This window comes from Protopterus annectens, chromosome 7.part0 (genome assembly GCF_019279795.1).
Source record: "Protopterus annectens isolate FY-2018-M chromosome 7.part0, PAN1.0, whole genome shotgun sequence".
Classification (NCBI taxonomy): domain Eukaryota; kingdom Metazoa; phylum Chordata; order Ceratodontiformes; family Protopteridae; genus Protopterus; species Protopterus annectens.
The window spans coordinates 485,243,912-485,268,494 of NC_056739.1; the positions used below are offsets into that span (position 1 = coordinate 485,243,912).

The 24,583-nt window shown below is 46.8% G+C and overlaps 1 protein-coding gene across 3 annotated transcripts in view; it reads left to right on the forward strand.

The window, feature by feature from the left end:
* Positions 1-24,583, forward strand: part of EIF4E2 (eukaryotic translation initiation factor 4E family member 2) — a 378,071-nt gene that overhangs the window by 294,342 nt on the left and 59,146 nt on the right. The gene's annotated exons all lie outside the window — the stretch shown is intronic.

Sequence of the window (24,583 nt, forward strand, 5' to 3'; positions counted from 1 at the left end):
TCAAGAACTGATTGTCATCATATTGGTCACTGCTGCAGTAACCTTAGCTGTATGGATTATATCCTGCCAAGGATATAACAGCTGGCTAGCTTCTAAAGCTTCAGGGCACCTTCCACGTTTCCAAACATTCAGCTCCAGCTGAGCTGACTGAAAATATAGGATCTGAAGTAGTTTACTTCATTTGGTCTTCAACCTGTGGTTACCGGATCCGTATTGGATCCGAGCAGGCAAATTCACTAGTATCTGTTATGAGCTCCTCCCCTTACCCATAATACACCTCCACTACCGTCAAACCCCCAGATCTCGTTTGCTGCAGCTTGTCTGAAGCATCGTGATCTCCTGAGCTCCGAGTTAGTGAGTGTGTTATTTGCTTATTAAGCTGTCTTTTTGTAATTTTTTGTGTGTTAGTTGATTAGTTTAGGTTCCCTCTCCTCCTCGCCCTGCTGGTGCATTGTATGTTATAGTTTTCCTGTAGTTTCAGTGTTAGATTTTAGTGTGTTGCTTCCCCTCCCCCTCAGTGTTCTATGTACCTTGAGTGTGTGGTGAGTGGGTCTGAGTGAGAAATAGGTATTTTTCCAGCTTTTCCTTCTCTTATTTGTGTGGTTTTTTTTCTTCTGTAGAGACATGGCTGACCCCAAGCCTGTCTTCAAGAGGTGCACTGAATGTGGCCACAAATTGTCACTAGCCGATGACCACACTGTTTGCGTTATGTGCTTGGGCGTAGCACGTTTACTGACTGTACTATTTGCGCAGGTTTTAACCCGTGCGCTATTAAGGATAGGAAGGCTAAGTTGGCTCTGAAAGTCCTTCTACCCACTTCTAAGGCGGCTGCCTCTCCCACTGCTTCAGTCACACCAGCTGCTGTGGCCGCTTCTCCTTACTCTCTTGCCCTTGCTTCTCCTCCCTCCTACGCTGGGACTCAACCTCCCATTTCTAAGCCTGTGGAGGTGGAGCACAGAGAGGGTAGAGAGAAGGAGAGAGAGCATAAAACGGAGAAACATAAAGCAGAGAAATGTAAGAGGTCTCCGGACTTTTCTTCTCCCGCCAAAAGTCAGGCTAGGATCTGTGACCCCCCTGGCTCTGATCTCCAAGATTTTCCCTGGTGCTGGAGGAGACATGAACACCATCTAGGGCTTCGGTTCCTCAACCCACCAGGTCGGAATCCATGGCCTCGTCGATATCCACCCGAAGCTTATCTGAAGTTGACATGGATAAAATGATGAGGTTTATTCGTACTCAGATCCAGATGGGGGTCTTGTCAGCCCCCTCTCCCTCTGGAGGTGAGGGCTCGCTTCCATTTTTCACACCAAATTCTCCTTCTCCGATCCGTCCACCGGGTTCGGAGTACTCTTATCCGAGGATGGCCTTAGTCAGGGGGTTGGTGCCGATGGTACCTGTCACAATGCCGGCAGCTGCTTGGAGCGTGTCAGATCCAACCAGTTTGGATCTGAATGGCTCTCTGAGCTGGAGCCTGGGTGTCAGATCCGAGGGAGTGGAACTTTTTCATCGCCTCCAGTGTTGTTGGGCCAAGTTCCTTCCCTTGGGGCTCCGTCCACTTCAGGCCCAGCTCCGATTCTCTTGTCTGATCTGGGGAGAGTTGTTTCCTTAATAGTACCCCAGGTGGCTCGTTCCCTCGGTGTTCGATTCCGTAGAAAGGGTTCTCTCCACTGGATCGAGACCCTTGACTGTTTCCTTGGATTCCGCCCCGACTCCCTCGGCTCTGTCTATGAATCCCATCATTTTACCAGAGGGGACAGCCCATGCTCGAGGAGCCCCAGGCGGTTCCCCCTGAGGAACAAGTGGCTTGTGAGTTCCCCCTGGAGAGCCCCACCAGAGACATGCCTCACAAGCATAAGTGTAAGAGGAGGCACTTGGACTCCCCCGAGTCCCTCACCGAGGACACAGATTCACAGATTTGTATGATGGGGAAGGTTCCCCCAGGTCACCTCCCGAGGATGTCTCCTTTGGAGACATCATGGAAATCCTATGCCAGCGGGGAGGTTGGTCCGCCCCCCATACCTTCTTCTGACGAATCCGTGTTCCTGGAGGCTTTCGGCATGGGTCCCACAGATCCCCTGGAGGCTTTCGGCATGGGTCCCACAGATCCCCTGGTGGACCTGGTCACCTTGCAGGCCTGGAAAAAACCCGACACTGTGGAACCAATCCCTAAATGTCCAGACAAGATCTTGAGTCCACCTTCAGATTGGCCAGCGTAGAACAAGGACTCCCCCGTAGATGCTATGATGGTAGCAGCAGCCACAAAAAAGGAACTAGCCCAAGAGAGTTCTTTGTTTCATCCCCCTGACTGAGATTCTTGGATGATGGACCGCTTAGAGAAGCGGGTTTATGTGTCAGCGACCTTTTCCATCAGGGCGCTGAACTACCTGGCCCACGTCACGAGACTACAGCGCTACCGGGTCAAGGAACTGGCTGAGTCTCCCCCTAAGTCCATGTCGCAGGAAGACGGAGACACATTCTCCACGAGGATGGCCACTTTAATAGCAGTCTCCAATATGTCCATGCGACTCCTTTCACATGCCTCCGAAGGAGCGGCTAGGGCAGCTGGGTCCCATGTGTCCATGAGGTGCAACACCTGGCTCAGAATATGTCAGTTTCTGGACCCTTTCAAGGCGTCTTTTGCCAATGCCCCTTATGTCGGCTCTACTCTTTTTGGTAAGACTGTCAAAGAGACTTTGGTCCAGAGTGAGAAAGACAGGAAGACACTTCTGCCATCTGTATCCGCTTCTCAAACCCTCAAAGATCCTTTTTTCGGAATCAGACATGGCAAAAGAAGATGTGGTTCTGGGGACAATCGGGGCTCTTCCCCCAGAGGCAGAGGGGGGGCAGGATAGACGCCGGCCCAGAGGCAGAGGAAGTCCGAGGAATTTTGGGTCTCTAGAACCTTTCTCGGACAGCAACCCTGAGGGTTTGCCTGACTGCTCTACTCTGGAGGCAGTCAGGGGTTGATTGTCATTGCACTTGGCGGCATGGGAGTCCGTAACATCAGACCGCTGGGTGCTTCAGATCATATACAGAGGATACTCTGTCCCCTTTGTGGTTCCTCCCAAACACCTCCGGACGTACCACCCATTGAAAGGGAGGCAGTAGCACTGGAAATCTCCAAGCTGCTAGAGAAATGAGCCATCGAACCCATTCCCCCCAGATCAGTCCGGATTGGACATCTACTCCATGTTCTTTTTGGTGCCAAAGAAAACGGGGGACTTATGGACCTATCTACACTGAAACCGTCAGTTGCCAAAGAAAAATTCCAGATGGTCACATTACAGTCCAACAGTACCTGCAGGACAGCAACTGGATGTGCTCATTAGACCTCCAGGATGCCTACTATCACATAAAGATGCACAGAAGCTCCAGGAGGTTCCTCCGCTTCCGGCTAGGAGTCGATCATTACCAATTTTGAGCCCTAACCTTTGGTCTCACCACAGCCCCCAGGGTGTTCACCAAAGTGATGGCGGTAGTAGCGGCTCACCTGTGGCTTCAGGGGATTCAGGTCTGTCCGTACCTGGACGATTGGCTCCTCACTGCTCCAACCAGGCTTCTACTTTCTCAAACCAGGGATTATTTCTTAAAGCTTGCTCTTCACTTGGGGATTACAATCAACGCATCCAAATCACTTCTAAATCCTGTCCAGGTGATAGACTACACTGGGGCACAGATAGACACACTACAGTTCAAAATCTTCCTGACCACAGAGAGAGTGTGAAACCTGAGGATGCATGTTTCCCTGATCTACCATTCTCATCTTCCCTCGGCAGAGTCAGTGCTGAGGACCCTAAGTTCTATGGCAGCGACCATAACGCTTCTTCCATGCGCCCGGTTATACATGCGAGTACTACAGTGGACACTAGCGATGCATTGGTCCCTGTTGGATCTTCCATTATCGTATCCAATACACCTCAGTCGAGTCTGCAGGTTGTCCCTTCTGTGGTGGATGTGCTCTCTGGAAATCTTGGGAGGGACAACCTTTTGTTCCAGCCCCTGTCAAAGCCACCGTGACTACAGATGCCTCCCAACTTGGGTGGGTGGGGGGCATTGTTTGGGCAGGACAGTCCAAGGCCTGTGGTCCCCAGTTTGCATATAAACGTTCTGGAGATGAAGGGTGGTCCTTTTGGCGTTGCAGGCCCTTCATGCCTTTCTTCCTCTGGGAACCATTGCAATTCAATCAGACAACATGTCAGTGGTCTGGTATGTTAACAAACAGGGAGGGACCAGATCTTACCCCCCTTAGTCACGAGGCCATGAGAGTGTGGGAATAAGCGATCTCCACCGGTTAATTTCTCATAGCAACACACATTCCGGGACGGTCCAACAATCAAGCAGACAGGTTCAGTAGGACTATTCTGATGCCTTACGAGTGGTCTCTGAATCATTCAGTAGCGGAGCAGATCTTTCTGGAGTGGGGTCAGCCTTGCTGCAATCTCTTTGCATTTCCTTCCAACGCGAAGTTGCAGGGAGTTCCAGCCAGGGGAGTCCCCCAAAGATGCTCTAGTCCATGCTTGGCCTCCCGGTCTTCTGTATGCTTACCCACCAGTATCTCTTATTCTGAGGTTTCTACAGAAAGCTCGTCAACGGGGGAGCAAAGTAATCCTCATTGCCCCATTTTGGCCTCGCCAGGTATGGTTTCCCTTCCTTTGGTCTCATTTTTTGGCTCCGCCTTGGATCCCATTCAGGATCTTATTTCACACTCCTCGGGTTCCTCATCCAAACCTGGACAGTTTGAAGCTCATGGCTTGGCTGCTCCAGTTCCCCTGATTGCTAGGACTCCTGTATTATCCTCTTCAGTCAGGTCTATTCTAGTGGCAGCTCATAAGTCTTCTACCAGGAAGATTTACCACAGCAAATGGGAACGTTTTTCCTTTTGGGCTTCTCAAAGGAGTTTAGATCCTTTCACGGCTCCTGTTTCTGCCATTCTCAACTTCCTATCCAGTATTTTTCAGCAATGAGCAAGCTCTTCTACTAGGTTCATAGGTTGGTACTAGGCTATCAGCCCTAGGGCCTATACAAGCCTAGCCATAACAATTCCCTGGCTATTTCTTCCCACACTATTTACTTCCCTGGACCCCTGTCTAGCAGGGCGACTGACGTGATTCCCGGGGTGAATTTCCTTTCTCCCATCCAATTGTCAAGGTTCCTTTTGAAGAGGGCCAAAGAGGCACTCTGCTTGACATGTATGGGCAGTTTATTCCAGAGTCTGGGGAGTCTCTGGATCAGGAACCTATGCCTCCAGCATGTTTTGTTTATTGTGATGACAAGGTTTAGATCCCTGGAGCGTGTGGCTCTGAGGGATTGGGATTTCTTTAAGTGTAGCATGTCCAACAGCTCTGGGTTTGACATGGCCTTGTATGTTAAGCAGAGATCGCCTCTGAGTAGACGATATGCAACAGAGTATAGCTGGAGTTTTTTAAGGCGGTCAGCATAGGGCATCTGCTTTAGGCCTATGATTCTTTTAGTGAGGTATTTCTGCGGCCTTTCCAGTTGTTGCAGATGTCTTGAGAGGTACATACCAAATGGGGTATTGTATTCTATAATGGGTCTAATGAGGGATGAATACAGTGGGACAATAACCTCCTTTTTTCTGGATGAAAAGCCCTTAGTGATGAGGTGTGCCACATAGAAGGATTTCCTGACTGTTGTGGCAATGTGGTTATCGAAGGTGAGACCACTGTCCACCTGTGTCCCTAAGTCTCTTATCACACTTTCGGTGTTTAGTGTACTGCCACCTATGTGGTAATTCATGGGTACATGTTTTATCCTAAAGGGGATAACTGTACATTTCTTGGCATTGAGCTTGAGCCCATGGCTCTGGCACCAAGAATCTGTTTATGTAAGGCCCTTTTGTAGAGTATCCACATCATTTGGGGATTCAGTAATGGCTCCCAGTTTGCAGTCATCTGCGAACTTTGTTAGCCAGAGACCCTTAGTGTTGGCCTGTACTTCAGAGAAGCAGATGCCAAACAAGAGAGGTCCCAGGACTGAACCCTGAGGTACTCCACTTATCTGGAGCTGGATTTGGAGTCTGCTACTTTTATAGTGTGGGTTCTGTCAGTAAGCCAGTTGGCAACCCATTGGGTGACTGGGGATTAATGCCCAGCTTAGTAAGTTTATCTATGATTCCACAGTGGGGGATGGTGTCAATGGCCTCGGCGAGGTCTAGATAGGCTGTGTGGACCACCTTACCCTTGTCCATGGCTCTGCAGACTGATTCAAAGAAGTCAGTCAGGTTCAGGAGACAAGATCGGCCCTTCACGAACCCAAACTGGGTGGGGTCCAGTGTTTGAAGGTTGCCAATGTCTTTGTTTATAAGTTCCATGATAATACATTCCATGGTCTTGCAGATAAGGCTCATCAGACTGATGGGACGGTAGTTTCCGGGATCCAAGTTGGATCCCTCCTTGTGGAGTGGGATAACTGTAGCTCTGCACCACTCAGTGGGCCTGAAACCTGAGGTGAGGCTATGATTAAACGTGACACTTAAGTGAGGTGCCAGTTCATATTGTAGTTCATGTAGTACATAGCCCAAGATGTCATCTGGTCCCATGGATGCTGTATTCTTAGCTTTGGAGAGTGCGTTTTTTTCCTGTGTGGCCGTTATTACCGGAATTTGGCAATCTTCTGGTATTGAGATGGACAGTTTAGGGGGTGAGAGGGGGGTGAAGTTGGCACTGAATCGATATGCCAGGATATTGGCAATATCCTTGGTATCAGTATATTTAATGCCATTCTGTTTTAGCTCTGAGCAGATCTGAGCATTGCCGTTTAGATTCTTGACATAGTTATAGAATGCCTTGTGGTTGTCTTTGGAATCTTTAGCAATTTTATTTTCGTAACTAGCTTTGGAGGATTTTATGAGGGATCTCAGTTTCTTACTGAGGCTGGTAAGGGAGTTTTTTGCATCCTGGGATTTTCCTCTTTTCTGCAACAGTTTCTTCCTTTTGTTGTAAAGTTTGTTTATGGCAGGGGACCACCAGATTGGCTTCCTTTTTTTGGAGGAGAGCATCTTGGTTCTATTTGGGATGGCACAATTCATGCATGAGTGGATATGCTCGTACAGTGCCTTAGTGTAGGATTCAGCAGTCAAACTTTCAGTGTCATGAAGTTTGTCACTTCTGACTTGAGTAGCATGAAGTTGGCTTTGGAGAAGTTTTTTATGGAGGTTTCCTTACTGGGGGGGTGGGGGAGGGATGTGGATGTTAAGGGTGATTAGCTTATGGTCAGACCTGACTGACGAGAGGGTGACCATAGGTGTGGAGCATCGATTTCCTATGTTGGCAATGACCAGGTCTGGGATAGTGGAGCCCTTGGTGGGACTATGGATTAGTTGATCCAGGGCGGTGGAATTTATGAATTCCAAGAACCGTTGGGCAAAGGTGTTGGTACCCGAGTAGTTTTCCCAGTTAATGGCAGGGTAGTTAAAATCACCCAGTATTAGGGTGTTTGGTTCTATCTTAATATTTTCCAGTATGTTTAGAATGGTGTAGTGAGAATCTTGGGGCATGGTGGGATATCTGTAGCAAGCTACAATTTGGTTTGCAGTCTTACCTAGTGTTAGTTGCACCTGGAGAATTTCAGACGCATTGTGTTTAGCAACTAGCCTGGTGGTGTGAATATCCGTGGTGAATATGGACACTCCTCCACCTTTAGTGTTTCGATCCTGGTTTGGTGGTCAAAAAGTGTGGTAAGAGTTGTAGCCTGGTATTGCAGGGATGCTCTCTGGAGCCTTGAACCAAGTCTCAGTTACTGCGCAGATATCAATGTTCTCCATTTTTAGGAGTGCCTCGAGAGAGTGCATTTTGAGGTTTAGTCTTCTAACATTGAGTAGCATTACCTTCAGATTTTGCATGCTTGTACCTGTTACAGTGGTGGCTTTGTCCTTTGAACTTTGCCTAAAATAAGCACTATAGGGGTGGCAAGAACCTTAGCCAGTAACCTAAATCCCAGGGGCGACAGGTGCAGACTATCTCTGGCAAAGCATCGTGGTCTGTCTATCATGTCGTCCCAGGCAAGACCGATACTTGATCCCGTTTGAATAACACCAGAAGCTTAGCCAATTGTTGAAGTCAATCATTTTGTCCTTATATTGTGGTATCATTCTGTCAAAGTTCAATTAGCTGCCATCTGTCATTTTCACTTGGGTGAGAATTCTGCCTCTCTGGCCTCGTCCAGACTGTGTAAAGCCTTTATTAAAGGTACTTTCCTGTTACGCCCCCCACCGGTCGAGGATCCTGTCCCTCCATGGGACCTTACTATGATTCTTCAAGCTTTGGTCTCTCCGCCATTTGAACTTGCTGCAACCACAGATGTTAAGTTTTTGTCTGGGAAAACAGCATTTCTAGTCACTATCACCTCTGCTGAAAGGGTTTCAGAACTGCAAGTTTGTCCATTAAAGTTCCATATATGGTTTTCCATAAAGATAGGGTTTTCCTTTGGACCAATCCGTCCTTTCTTCCCAAGGTTGCATCACCAGTTAACATCAGTCAGACTATTAACTTACCTGTTTTCTTCCCAAATTTTGCTAACAAAATGGAATACAGACTCCACTTGTTGGATGTTCATAGACAGTTACGATTTTATTTACACAGGACTAAAAACTTTCGTAAATCTGATCAATTGTTTGTGTCCTTCTCTAAACCCTCCCAATCTCCAAAGTCACTATTGCTAGGTGGATTTCCTTGTGCATCCTTCAGGTCTTTAAGGGTAAAGGTTTGTCTCCTCTGGGTCAGGTGAAAGCTCACTCCACTAGGTCAAGTGGCTACTTCTGCAGCCTTTTGGTGTAGAGTCTCGTTGAACGACATTTGTTCTGCAGCTACTTGGTCCTCATCTCATACCTTTATCTCTCACTACAAATTGGATTTGACTTCTAGAAGGAGAGCATCCTTTGGTTCTGCGGTGCTCCGGAATATCCTTCCATGAGGGCCACCCAGGAGTTTAGTAGCTGGGGACTCTGTCCCACAGGTTGAAGACGAAATGAAGTAAACTACTTCAGATAAGGAAGTCATGTACTCACCATAACATTCCATCTGAGTAGTTCTACTTTGTCTTCAACCGTCTCTTCCTCCTTCCCCCTGACCTTATCATATGAACAGCCTGTTGGTTACAGTTTAGGTCATAAAGTATTCTTTCAGGTTGGGTTCTCAGTATAAGTGGCAGGAAACTCGATCTGGGGGTTGTAAGGTAGTGGAGGTGTATTATGGGTAAGGGGAGGAGCTCGGAGCAGATGCTAGTGAATTTGCCGGCTCGGATACGATACTGATCCGGTACCCACAGGTTGAAGACAAATGAAGTAGAACTACTCAGATGGAATGTTTTGGTGAGTACATGATTTCTTTTCTTTTCGTCAAACAGTATGCTCTCCTGAGGTTTTGGAGGATTGACAGTCAGCTGGTGATGTTTGTTGGGCAGGCAAGTTACTTTTGGAGAAAAACATTTTCAGATTTTAATAATTTGTTTGGTTTATAACACTTTTATGCTCAGGAAAGTTATTCCAGTTGTAGGAGTTTGTGTTTTAACATATTGTGTCATAAGACCATATTGTACTTTCAAACAAAAGTGGTCTTTTTTCCTGTCCATTTTAAAAGTTGTGTAAAGTATTAGAAAAACGTTTACTGTGGAGAAATTGGGTTTATTTTAATTTTAGGGCTATCAAAGTGTTTATGTGCTGTCTACTGTGCTTTTGTGAAAAAGATGACTTAAACTTTAAATTGTTACAGCCATTTGTTGCTTGTTTTCCCTGAGAAAGAGGCACCATTTTCAGCTTGACCTTGGAACAAGCTGCCGGTCCAGTGGCTGATCGTCCTTCCAGCCACAGGAAGAAAAGGTTAGGAAAATGGCATTTGCTACAACAGGCTAGCTCTTTAGCTCAGCCATAGGTGGTTGACTGCTGTAGAAGTTAGTTATACTTCATACTATTCAACCAATTTTGTCAGCTTTGGAGCATGTTTGGAACTGCTTGCAGATGTTCATTTTGTTACACTGCTGCAGTCATTACACTTGGGTTATCCTGCCTTCAGGCAGTCCCTCAGTCGGCCTGAGTTCCAAAGTCTTGGTCCGGCGTCTGTTGCTGTCGCTGCTTCCCTGACGTCAGTGCGACAGGGGTATATAAGATGCAGCCGATGCCATTTTCTTCAGTCTTTCTTGCCGCGCGGTGCCCGAAGCAAAAGCAGTTCGCAAGTGCCGGTCAGCCGACTCCTGAGATTTACATTCCGAATCCAGAACCAAAGTCTTCTACAAAGCTAAGTACCCCGTTGGGGAAACTTTTTCTTGCCTCAGACCAATGTCAGTAAAAGTTAATAACTGTATTTCTTGTGGGAAGCAAATACCTCATAAGGATTTCCATTCTTATTGTATCCTATGCCTAGGCCCAGACCATGACTTCACAGGTTGTCGGTTTTGTGCTAGGTTAAACAAGCGCACTATTAAACGTCTGTTTGATTTTGCCCGACATTATTTTGGCAGAAAATTCAATTACACCATGCCGTCGGAACTTCCGACGACCGGAATACACAAAAAGCGCAAAGACAAGGACAGGCATCCGAGGCCCAAAACTGACGAAGCCTCTTCTAGGCCAGTCGCCGGTTCCCCAGTTTTCAGCGAGGCGCCTTCGCAGCCCCTGACGACCGCTTCTTTAGAACCACAGGCTGCCTCTGACTCCCACGTGGAGATGGCTGAGCCTTCGGACGCACCAGATTTACAGCCTACTGAGACTAGCCCTTCAGAGGGATCCGGAGTAGCTGAACAACCCGTAGCTTCAGAGGGTGTTTTCAGACCTACTCAGTTAACCATTAAATCTTCTGCTAAGTCTAAAACTCCTTTAAAAACAAAGAAACAAATTCAACATTCACCAGGACAGGCCTCCATGCCTAAGAAACAAATGCTCAAAATGGCCGAAGACTTACTCACTTTGATCAGGGGGTCCTATCCCCCTCCTGATTAAAGGCCTAGACAGGATGCAGACTGACTCATCTGACCAGGTATCCATCTCTTCAGATTCATCCTCAGACCTAGGATACTCTTTACCCCCTTATGAGGATTCTGATGCTGAGGAATCAATTCCTTCAGCCTCTCCGCTAGAGGACTACTCCTTTGGGGCAACCTTGCTTACCATGAGGGAGAATTTCCATTGGGAGGGCCAGGATTATTCAGAATCCAAGAAAAGGCTCAGATATTTCCTTTTACTACCTCAACACAGACCCCTTGCTATTCCGCCTGTGTTAGATATTGTGGATGATGTGTATACTGAATCCAGTTTAAATCCTGATTCTTTACCTCCTGCTCCAGTTAAGCCAGACAGATACTACAGAGTCCCTGACTGTCACAAAGTTCTTTGTAAAAGCCCTGCTGCTGACCCTGAAACTATTTCTCAGGGCCCCAAAGGGGTAAAGGCCTCTTCAGCAAATAATCCAGTCCCCTCTGACAGAGATTCCAGAGCATTAGACAGATGGGGGAAGAAATTATATACATCTGCAACTTTAGCAAGGAGGGCCTTAAATTGCCAGTTTCACATGCTAAAATATCATCAATATTTGATGTCTCAGTTGAAACAAAAAATGCTTCCAAACTCAGATCCTCCTAATTATAAAGAAATGCAGGATTTATTGCATGCAGCTGAACAAGTGGGGAAACATACTTTGCAATGTGGTTTTGATTCATTAGAGGCCTCCTGTAGAGCAGCAGTTACAGGATCTGTCATTAGAAGACATGCTTGGTTAAAAGAACAGACGTTACCAGATCATGTTAAAGCAAAATTATTGGATGCACCTTTGCAGCAGGATGTTTTATTTGGAGTTAAGACAGAAGAGGTATTAAAGAAAATGGAGGTTAAGGCAAAATCTATGCAAACGGTGAAGGTTTTCTTACAGGTTCAGCCTCCTCGATTTAGCAGAAATTGGCCAACAAAGAATTGGTCCTTTCCAGTTACAGGCAGACCTCAAAGGGGCAGATACGTACGTCCAAGTGGTAGAGGTCAATCACAAGGTTCTTACAGGCCTTGACAATGGGGTGCATCAACCCAGAAAGAAGGGGAAGACAGGCCTCAACTTTATAAAAAAACAGCCCCAATGACTTCCCACTAGAGCTGCCAAACAGTCCTCTCTTGGCAGCCCCCTTGGGAGGAAAACTGGCACTTTTCTGTCACAATTGGCTTATGATCACCAAAGACAAATGGGTTCTCAACATTGTATCTAAAGGTTACAGGTTCCACTTTCACACTCTGCCAAGGTTAAAAAGAATGCCAAATCTGCCACCAAATCAATCGGCAGAGGCACAAAGACAAATTACAGCACTCATGGACATGAGAGCTATCCAAAAGGTACCAACACAGGAGCAAGGACAAGGATTTTACTCGAGACTCTTTCTGGTTTCCAGAAAGGACAAAGCCTGGAGGCTCATTCTGGATCTTTCTTCTCTGAACACTTGCCTGGATGTTCCAAAATTCAAAATGTTGACACTACAGCAGCTTCTTCCCATGCTGGGCAAAAAAGCTTGGCTCGTAACTTTGGACCTCAAGGAGGCATACCTGCATGTCCCTATCGACAAAACTGCAGAAGATGCCTCAGATTCATAGCTGGTTCAATGCACTACCAATTCTCTGCAATGCCCTTTGGCTTATCTACTGCGCCCAGGGTCTTCAGAAAGTGCCTGGCACCAGTAATTGCATTTTGCAGACAGAAAGGAATTCAAATGTATCCGTACCTGGACAACTGCCTGATTCAAGCAGGGAGCAAGGACATTCTTCTAAAGCATCTGGCATTTGTAAAAAAGTTATTAAGTTGCCTAGGGTACACAGTAAACGAAAAGAAGTCAAAACTAGTGCTCTCACAAGAGATAATATTCCTGGATGCCAGCTTGAATACAACGGCCCAGATGGCTTATCTCACGCCAGACAAGCAAGGACAACTGACTCAATATTTTCAATTGATGGCAAAGACCCAACTCCCTGCAAGAAAAATTCCTCAGGCCTTGGGCTACATGGCATCTTGCATACTACTAATTCCATATGCCAGACTGCATATGAGGAAACTACAATGGTACCTAAAGAGTGTCTGGTCTCAACACTGTCAAAGTTTGGAAACAGTAATACCACTAATTCCTTGCCTTCAACAGGAGTTTCGATGGTGGGCTCAAGCATGTCACCTCAACAAGGGACAGCCTTTCACTCAACCCAGATCCAGGCAAACACTGACAACAGATGCATCGGATTACGCCTGGGGAGCACATATGACAGGAAAATGTAATCAGGGCAAGTGGACCGCAGAACAAAGGTATCTTCACATCAATCAAAAAGAGACGCTAGCTGTACAAAATGCCCTTATAGCTTTCAAGGACCTTCTGCATCCAGGACAACTACTACTAAAGACAGACAACACCACAGTTATGTGGTACATAAACAAGCAAGGGGGCACTCATTCTTATCCCCTCTGCAGACAAGCCATGACCTTGTGGAACACAGCTCTAACCTGTTAAGTTCATCTTCAAGCACAATTCCTGCCAGGAGAGAAGAACACACTGGCAGACGACTTAAGCAGAAACATCATGGATCTGCACGAGTGGAAATTATATCCACAAATATTCAGAATGATAACACAAAAATGGTGAAGCCCGGACATAAATCTGTTTGCATCCCCAATGAACTGCCAGCTACAGAAATTCTGCACAAGGACTTACCACCCACAAGCATGGAAAGTGGATGCCCTCTCATTCAGCTGGAAAAACCTGCAAATATATGCTTTCCCACCACTACCTCTCCTTCCAAAGGTACTCATAAAAGCCAGGCAAGAAAAGCCAAAGATGATCCTGATTGCCCCAGACATTTCCACGCCAGCACTGGTACCCAATCTTAAAGAACTTAGCACAAGGTCCACCCTGGATTTTGCCTCAACTCCCACATCTTCTGACTCAGCACAACAATCAGATACTTCACAGCCAGCTAAAGACTTTAAACCTGGCTGCATGGCAGATTTCTTAGTCAAGCAAGCAATGTCTCTCTCCAAAGCTGTTATGGATGTCATTCTGGAGGCCAGAAGGCCTAGCACCAGGAAAGCCTATTCGGATAAATGGAAGAGATTCTGTGCCTGGAACCAGGCTCACAGCCTTGACCCTATTGTCCCAAATATTCCTCAGATACTACAATTTTTAACTGAGATGCTGGACAAAGGCCTCTCCTTTTCATCCATCAAGATCCACGCCTCTGCCATCTCTGCTCATTATAACAAGGACCCACCTATTTTTTCTAATCCTTTGCTCAAACAGTACCTCAGAGGGGCTAAAAACATAAGACCGCCCCGTAGAGCACCAACTCCAACTTGGGACCTCAACTTCTTGTTGGAAAGATTAACTTTACCTCCTTTTGCGCCAGCTAACTCAGCAGATTTAAAATATGTCTCTTGGAAAACTGCTCTGCTCCTGGCAATAACCTCAGCACGAAGAGTTTCAGAATTACAGGCACTAATGGCAGTGGAACCTTTCATCATTTTCCACCAAGACAGGGCGTCTTTAAGAACAAACTCTACTTTTACGCCAAAGGTGGTATCAAGTGTGGCTCTAAACCAAACTATTCACTTGCCAACTTTTTATCCAAACCCACAGAATAAAGGGGAGAGACTTCTGCATTCTTTGGACATACTCAGGCAGTTACGCTTCTACTTGGACAAAACCAAAGCTTTCAGAAGAACTGAGCAATTGTTTGTAGCATATGCTGCAGGAGCACAGGGAAAGGCCATTTCAAAATGGATAGGACACTGTATACGTTTCTGCTATACACACCATGGGAAAACTGCACCTAACAGCATTAGGTCTCATTCCACCAGGGCAACAGCCACTTCAACTGCCTACCTCAAAGGAGTACCTACCAAGGACATTTTGGAAGCAGCAATTTGGAGTTCTGTACATACCTTCACCAAGCATTACCATCTGTCTCTTTACTCTAAATCTAGAGCTGGCTTTGCCACTGCAGTGCTGCAGGACCTTATAGCCACCCCTAATGCCTTATAGAACCAACCACCCTACCTCAGCTTTGGGATTCTACCCAAGTGTAATGACTGCAGCAGTGTAACATGATGAACATAGTACAGTTTTGTACTTACCATAAATGTAGATGTTCGAGTGTATACACTGCTGCAGTCCAGGTTACCCTCCCTCCTTCCCCTCTTACTTGCTGGTACGTACCTAAGTCTTCTACCCTTTACTACCTATGGGGAGTATTTGCTGGTAATTGGAAGTTTTTTGATTGCTTTTCATATGTATGTTTTATTAGCAATTTGCATGGCCTACCTTTTGGGGGCACCTGACATCTGGGGCAAGAAAAACTGAAGAAAATGGCGTCGGCTGCATCTTATATACCCCTGTCGCACTGACGTCAGGGAAAAAGCGACAGCAACTGACGCCAGACCAAGACTTTGGAACTCAGGCTGACTGAGAAACCGCCTGACGGCAGGATAACGCAAGTGTAATGACTGCAGCAGTGTATACACTCGAACATCTACATTTATGGTAGGTACAAAACTGTACTTTTTCAACCTAGTGCTCCTAAAAAGGCAGGTAGGATGTAAAAGTTCCCACAGTTTCTTATTTTTTATAAACTCTTCCCAAACCTTTACCCAGTAGCTGTAGCTTTAGTTAATCCTGTTGCTGCTAAACATTTAGTTTAAATCCAAGTCTACTCTTTCTTATAAAGATGATGGAAAGTGTGTGCTTCTGCAGCTTTAATTGTCTGGCTTATATATTAATTTTTTTCCACCAACTGTGAAATTGAGGAATGATTTGTGTGTAGTTTCTTCTTGTGAGGAAAAATCTACTTTAAGTGATTTAGTTTCTTCTTTTATACAAGTCAATACTCATTGTTTACAGTATGTGCATGGCTCCATTGATATTTCTTCCAGGGCTGTGGCCACTGGTAGTGTTTTTACATTCTTCTTTGGATAGAGTATTAATTTTTGGCCCTTCTGCTGTAGTGGTGATCAAAACTGTGAGGAACTGTTAAGTTGATAAAGGCAATCTCTTAGATTTTTCATCCCTCTTTTTCCAGATTTTCAAAAGGATTCTCTCACACCTCATCCACTTTTGACAAAAACAAAATAAACATTCTCAACAAAATGCAGGTAAACAAATGATCTGAAGTAGTTACTTCATTTGATCTGCAACCTGTGGGTGCCGGATCCGACCTCGGATCCGATCCGGCAGCTTTCCAAGATCCAAGCTCCTAGCTCCTCCCCCTACCCATAATCCCCTAGTACCAACCACATTACCTCAGATCGTTTTTTGCCGCGGCTAAAGAAACTTCCTTGTGAAGAGCTCCTGGCTGGGTGAGATCATTGCTGGTTTTTAAACCAATTTTTCTCTCAAAGTTTCATGTGTGTGTGTTAGTTTCCCTTTTCTGCTTCTTCTGCTAGTTTTTTGGGTCACTTTTGTTTAATTTAAAACTAAATTATCTTCACTCCCCTCCCCCTCCTAGTGTTTGGGTGTGTGTGTGAAAGATGTCAGAAGGGCCTAAGGCCAATTTCTCTAAATGCACTGAGTGTGGCCACAAGCTTTCTCCAGCTGATAGCCACACTCCGTGCGTTTTGTGCCCGGGGGGCAGCCCATTTGTCAGAGGCCTGCCAAATCTGTGCGGCCTTTAACCCCCAGGCACTCCGGGATAGGAGGAACAAGCTGATCCTGGCGGGAAAGCTCCCCCAGGAGTCGGCTTCTTCTTCCTCTCCCATTCGGGCTCCAGCAGCTTCGGCGCCATCTATCCCCTTAGCTCTACCCGGGACTCAACCTCCCTCATCGGGTTTGAGCTCTGGGGAAACTAGTGCCTCTTCCCTCAGAGAGAAGAGGCACAAGGATAAGGATGGACATAAGTCCCATAAAAGGCGGGCCGAATCTCATCCTTCGGCTCCGCCAACAAAACTATTAAAATCTCCCTCGAGGGTCTCCGGATCCCCCTCCTCTCGGCGCCGTTCGCCCTGATGTTCTTCGTCTTCCATTGCTGCAGTCCTGACTATTGGGTATAGTCCGCGTCCCAGTCGGCCCGAATACCAGAGTATAAGGCTGACGTCGGTCATGGCGCCTTAGACTGACGTCAGCACGTCAGGGTACTAATGCGCATGACCGACGTCATTTCCTCAGTCTTTTTTGCCGCATGGTCCGATGCAGAAGCAATTTTGCGAGTGCAGGTTGGCGTTCTGAGATTTTTCGAAACCGGAGTTTCAGACCGAAACAGAGTTGGCTAAGTAACCCCGTTGGGGAACATTTTGGTTTTTTCTTGCCTCAGTATTTAACCGGATGTCAGAAAAAGTGAATAACTGTATTTCTTGTGGGAAGCAGATACCGCATAGGGATTATCATACATTGTGTATACCTTGTTTAGGGCCTGAGCACGACGTTGTTGGTTGCCGCTCTTGTGCTAGATTTAACAAGCGCACTATTAAGAGGAGGCTAGATTGTGCTAGGTTAGTGTTTGGGAAGCGTTGCAATTATAATATGCCGTCGTATGCTCCGGCCGCTTCATCCAAGAAGCGCAAGGACAAAACAGTGAAGCCTAGGGGTGAGGAACCGGCAGTCCCGCACGTCGGTTCTTTAGAAGGCTCAGGGAGCCGGTGGTTTTGCCTGGATTCTCTATGGAGTCTCAGGCAGATACTTTACTGTTACAGGATGTGCCCTCTCAGGAGGTAGGCCAGGCTGAGGGGCTTCTCAGGTAACTGTTCTTCCCTCTCTTCCCAAGGTAGTTAGGGCCTCTCCTTCTGTTGCCAAAGCTTCTTTTAGAGGTAGGCCAAGTTCAGCTTCTGTGGGGGCTTCTCCTAGCATTTCGGCTCTGTGCCTAAGAAACATATGCTTAAAATGGCAGAAGATTTGATTACTCTGATTAGAGGTTCTATGCCCCCGCCTGATAAGAGGCCTAGGGTGGACCAGGAGTTTGATAGTTTTGAACAGTGTTCACAGGCTTCAGAGTCTTCTGTGGAAGACTTGCAAGAGTTTCCTACTTATTCTGATTCTGATGTGGATGATTCCACTCCTACAGCTTCTCCTCCTGAGGATTTTTCTTTTTCAGAGACTCTTCACTCCATGAGGGAGCACTTTAAATGGGAAGGCCAGGATTACTCTGATTCCAGGAAAAGGCTTAGGGAATTCTTGTTTTACCCCAGCATAGGCCCTTAGCTATTCCTCCTGTGTTGAATGTGGTGGAGGATGTTTTTGCAGAGGCTTCCTGAACCCTGACTCCTTGCCTCCTGCTCCTGTTAAGCCTGATAGGTATTATAGGGTGCCAAGCTCATAAGTATTTGTTTAAGAGTCCTAGGGCGGACCCAGAAACTGTTTCTCAGGGGCCTAAAGGTGTTAAAGCTTCTGTGGTTAAAATCCTGTACCCTCTGATAAAGAGGCAAGGGCTTTGGATAGGTGGGGTAAGAAAGTATATACTTCTTCCACTCTAGCCATGAGGGCGTTGAATTGTCAGTTTCATATGCTAAAATATCAGAATTATCTCCTTTCACAATTGAAATCTAAGGTGGATGCTTTGGCGGAAGGTATTGAGTGTAAAGAATTGCTGGATTTGGTTCATGTGTCTGAACAAGTGGGTAAGCATTCTTTGCAGTGTGGTTTTGATGCTGTTCAGGCCTCCTCGAGGGTGGCTGCTACTAGTTCTGTCCTTCGCAGACATGCCTGGTTGAAGGATCAGAATTTAGCTGAGCATGTTAAGACCAGGATTTTGGATGCTCCTTTACAGTCTGATGTGTTGTTTGGACCGCCTGTGGAAGCAGTTTTAAAGAAAATGGAGGACAAAGCTAAGTCTATGCAGACTGTTAAAGATTTTTTGCAGGTGCAGCCTCCGAAGTTTAGTAGAAATTGGCCTGCTAAGGGGTGGACATATCCTGCTTATGGTTCCCAGTCTAGGGGTAGGTCTAGACGTGGTAGGGGCAGGGCTCAAGGTTCTTTTAGGCCTAGATCAGACAGTTCACCTGCTCAGACTTCTGGTGAGGGCAGGGGTCAGTCCTTTCGTAAGCAGACCCAATGACCTGCCTTTTCAGCTGCCAGTGGATTCTCGTCTGGCAGCTCCTTTGGGAGGAAGACTGTCTCTTTTCAAAGAAAATTGGGATTTAGTCACTCAAGACAGATGGGTGCTGGATATCATTCATCACGGTTACAGATTTTATTTCCACACACTGCCCCTTTCAAAGGCATGCCAGATGTTCCTCCTCCACAAAGAAAAGAGGCTCACAAGCAAATTTCTCAGTTACTCCAGATAGGGGCCATTCAGCCAGTCCCTGTATCAGAAAGGGCTTCGATTTTATTCTCGCCTGTTCCTAGTACCAAAGAAGGGGAACACGTGGAGACCAATTTTGGATTTATCTATCCTCAACACTTATCTGGACATTCCCAAGTTCAAGATGTTGACGTTACAACAACTGTTACCTCTGCTGGGCAAAGATCACTGGATGGTAACTTTGGATCTCAAGGAAGCTTACCTTCATGTGCCTATAAGGCTACGTTGCAGAAAGTATCTGCGGTTTCGAACTGGAGATTTTCATTATCAGTTCTCTGCATTGCCCTTTGGCTTATCTACTGCCCAGAGTATTCACAAAGGTTCTGGCTCCAGTGATAGCTTACTTCAGGCTTCAAGGCATTCAAATCTATCCTTACTTGGACGACTGCCTGATTCTGGCTCAAGAAAAGGAAGACCTTCTACAGCATCTGGAATATGTCATAGCAGTGCTAAGATGCCTGGGGTATTCTGTGAACGAAATAAAGTCCAGTCTAGTACCCTCTCAAGACATGTGCTTTCTGGGTGTGAGACTGAATACAGCAGCCCAGATGGCCTTTTTAACCCCGGACAAACAAAAGAGTCTGTCACTTTACTTCCATCAACTATCTCATCAGTCCGTGCTGACTGCAAGGACAGTCCTTCAAGCATTAGGGTTCATGGCATCTTGTATTCTGGTGCTTCCCAATGCCAAACTGCATATGAGGAAGCTGCAATGGTATCTCAAAAATGTATGGACACAGCACTGCCAGGATTTGGACACTGTCATTCAAATAATACCTTGCCTTCAAAAGGAATTCTTGTGGTGGGCTCAGGAATGTCACCTAAACAAGGGACTCTCTGTGACCCGGCCAGAGGCGAGTCAGATTTTAACGACAGATGCCTCGGACACTGCTTGGGAGCTCATCTAAATGGAAAGTGGATACAAGACAAGTGGCCTGCCAGACTACAGCATCTACATATCAACATGAAGGAGATGTTAGCAGTCCAGTTTGCATTGATGGCTTTCAAGGAGTTACTTCTTCCAGGGCAGGTGTTGATTCTAACAGACAACACAACTGTCATGTGGTACATCAACAAGCAAGGGGGAACACATTCTTATCCTCTATGCAGGCAAGCAATGATTTTATGGGAGACTGCGTTAAGCCTGCAACTAACTCTTCAGGCAAGGTTTCTGCCAGGAGCACAGAACTCCCTAGCAGATGTGTTAAGCAGACAAATCATGGATCCCCACGAGTGGAAACTGGATCTTCATGTATTTCAGAAATTGACAGTGTCATGGGGAACTCCAGACATAGATCTGTTCGCTTCTCCACTAAACCACCAGCTGCCAAAGTATTGCACAAAGGGGTTTCATCACACAGCTTGGAAAGTGGATGCTCTGTCTTTCAGTTGGAAAAACCTTCATGTCTATGCCTTTCCACCTCTGCCTCTTCTTCCAAAGGTATTATTAAAGGTCAGACAAGACAGGCCAAGGATGATTTTGATAGCTCCAGATTGGCCTCGGCAACACTGGTATCCACTACTACGGAGTCTGGTAAGGAAGCCTCCATGGCCTTTACCTCTGATTCCTCATCTGTTATCTCAGAAGGATGGTCATCTGCTCAATGTCAAGCTTCACTCTCTTCATCTAACAGCCTGGCATATTCTCTCTTGAAGCACAGCAGGTCTCAACTTCCTCAGCAAGTTTTAAATGTGATTATGGAAGCTAGAAGACCTAGTACAAGGAAGGTGTACAGACAAATGGAAGAGATTTTATTTTGGAGTACAGCAAAGAATTTGGAGATTTCTGAGCCTAATTTGAGTGTGGCTCTTCAATATCTTACTGAGTTATTGGACAAAGGTTTGTCCTTCTCTTCCATTAAGATTCATGCTGCAGCAATTTCAGCTCATTATGATTGTGACCCACCTTTGTTTTCGCATCCTTTGTTCAAGCAGTTTCTTAGAGGGGCAAAGAATATAAGACCCCCACGTAGAGCTCCTACTCCGGCTTGGGATCTCAATTTTGTGTTGGAAAAACTTACTCTACAACCTTTTGAGCCTGCGGCTACTGCTGAGTTGAAATACTTGTCATGGAAGACTGCTTTTCTGTTGGCCATTACTTCTGCGAGAAGGGTGTCTGAGTTGCAGGCCCTTATGGCAGTAGAGCCTTTTTTGATTTTCCATAAGGATAGGGTATCATTACGTACTAATCCTTCCTTTATGCCTAAGGTGGTTTCTAGTGTGGCTTTAAACCAAACTATTCATTTGCCTACTTTTTATGCAGATCCCCAAAATAAAGGGGAAAAGATTTTGCACACTTTAGATGTACACAGGCAATTGAGATATTATTTAAGCAGGACTAAGGATTTTAGGCAGTCTCACCAGTTGTTTGTTTCTTTTGCCTTGAGTTCACAGGGCAAGCCTGTGTCAAAACAAACTATTTCCCGGTGGATTGGCTTTTGCATTGCATTTTGTTATTCCCATCATGGCAAGGAGATTCCAGCTGGGATTAGGCCTCATTCCACTAGGGCTACTGCCACTTCTACAGCATTTCTAAGGGGGGTGGCAACTAAGGATATTTTGGAAGCAGCTACTTGGAGTTCAGTGCATACTTTCTCTAAGCATTATCATCTTCCTATCTACTCTAAGTCTAGGGCTGGTTTTGCCACTGCTGTTTTGCAAGGCATGTTATCAGCTCCTACTTCCTTATAATTTGCCAGCCTCCCTTTCCTCTGCTTTGGGATTCTACCCAATAGTCAGGACTGCAGCAATGGAAGACGAAGAACATAGTACAGTTTTGTACCTACCATAAATGTAGATGTTCGAGGATTCCATTGCTGCAGTCCAATTTACCCTCCCTCCTTCCCCTCTGTGTTTAGGGGTGGTTGTGTAGGTGAGTTTACATGCTTATATTTTTTGTATATATATTGTTGTATATATTGTACATGTTTTTTGGTGCAGGTTGTTTTTGGGACTTGTCTTTTTGGGTCTTCTGACATCTGGGGCAAGAAAAGACTGAGGAAATGACGTCGGTCATGCGCATTAGTACCCTGACGTACTGACGTCAGTCTAAGGCGCCATGACCGACGTCAGCCTTATACTCTGGTATTCGGGCCGACTGGGACGCGGACTATACCCAATAGTCAGGACTGCAGCAATGGAATCCTCGAACATCTACATTTATGGTAGGTACAAAACTGTACTTTTTTCGCCGGAGCCGGAGGAGGAGGATAGGTCTCCCTCGAGGTCTTCGAGGCGGCCCTCCCGGCCTGCCTCTACTACATCTAGGTCGACCCGAAGCATCTCCGAAGCGGATATGGATAGGATGATGCGTCTGTTTTTACAGACCCAAATGCAGATGGGGATGCTCTTGCCCCACCCCCTCTGGGGAGGAGTGCAGGCCCCATATTTGCCCCGATCACTCCTTCTCCGACTCGTTTTCGGGTCTCGGAGTCATCGGATCCAGACCCTTTCGGACCCAGGGAACTGTCGGCGCCGATAGCGGTTGTCTCTTCGACGCCGACTATACCTTCGAGCTTGTCGTATCCGAGGGAGTTGCTGTGTCTTCGGCGCTGATGGCGTCTGAGCATTCCTCTGCCTTGCCTCCGACTGCATCGGCTCCGACCCCGATCCCTTCCTCGGATCCGAGGAGATTGCTCTCAGAGGCTGGTGAGAGTGGTTCTCCTTCGGCTTTTGAGGTAGTGGAGAGGGTACCGTCGAGGTCCTCCAGATCCCAGACCCGGGCTTCGGATCCACCCGTACCCCCACTGTATGAGGGTCTGTCTTCCATCATCCGTCCATCTGGACAGCCTGCCCAAGCCCTCCAGCTGGTTCCTGTGGAGGAACAACAACCCGAGGACGAGCCCTCTTCGGACAGTTCCACCGAGGAGGTCCCTCAAAAACATCGGTGCAAAAGGAGGCACCTGGACTCCCCCGAGTCCATTACCACAGACACGGACTTAGATGATAGGGAGGGTTCCCCAAGGTCACCCCCTGAAGATGTCTCCTTTGGAGACATCATGGAAATGTTGCGTATTGGGGGGGGGGTTAGCCCAAAAGCCCTCCCTTGATGAGTCCGTGTTCCTGGAGGCCTTTGAGGCAGGCCCATCTACCTCCTGGGTGTCCCCTCCGGCCGACCCCCTGGTGGACTTAATTACCACCAGGGCTTGGAAGGAGCCCGACACGGTGGAGCCGATCCCAAGGCGTCCCGATAAGGTCTTCAGCCCACCCACAGATAGACCGTCTTGGGCCAAAGGAACCCCCGTTGATGCTATGTTGGTGGTGGCGGCCACCAAAAAAGAACTTGCACAGGAGAGTTCTTCGGTTCACTCGCCGGATAAGGAATTTTGAGCGCTTGACCGGATTGGATAGCGGATGTTTGCTTCAGCGACCTTTTCCATAAGGGCGCTGAACTATATGGCACATACTATTAGGCTACAGCGAGACTTGATTAAGGAATATGCTGCAGCCCCCCCCAGAGTCCATGTCGGTCCCAGACAAAAAGGTTTTTGAGACTCGAATGGCCACTCTAAAATCCATCTCAAATACTTTTATGCGGCTTCTCTCCCATGCTACGGAGGGAGCCGCTAGAGCTAGCGGAGCTGGGGTCGTCCTGCGACGTCTCTCCTGGCTCCGTCTGTGCAACATCACGGACCCCTTCAAGGCGTCCTTCGCGAACTCCCCTTTTGACGGTTCTGCCTTGTTTGGCAAAACTGTTCACGAAACGCTGGTCCAAAGCGAAAAGGACGGGAAGACGCTGTCTGCCGTCGGAGTCCGCTTCTCTAATCCCCAAAGATCCTTCTCCAGGAATCAGAGGGGACAAAAGAAGCTGTGGATGTTCTTCATCTCACATTGCTGCAGTCCTGACACTTGGGGTAGTCCGCTGTCCACGGTCGGCCCGAATATCAAAGTATAAGGCTGACGTCGGTCATGGCGCATTTAACTGACGTCAGGACGTCAGGGTACAAATGCGCATGACCGGCGTCATATCCCCAGTCTTTTTTGCTGCATGGTCCGATGCAGAAGCAGCATTGCAAGTGCCGGTTGGCGTTCTGAGATTTTTCGATTCAGAAGTTTCAGACCGAGTTCAAAGTTGGCTAAGTACCCCGTTGGGGAATATTTTAGTTTTTTCTTGCCTCAGTCATTTACCGGATGTCAGAAAAAGTTAATAATTGCGTTTCTTGTGGGAAACAGATACCGCATAGAGGTTATCATACTTTGTGTATTCCTTGCTTAGGGCCTGAGCACGACGTTGTTGGCTGTCGCTCTTGTGCTAGATTTAATAAACGCACTATAATGAGAAGGTTGGATTGTGCAAGGTTAGTCTTTGGGAAGCGGTGCAATTATAAAATG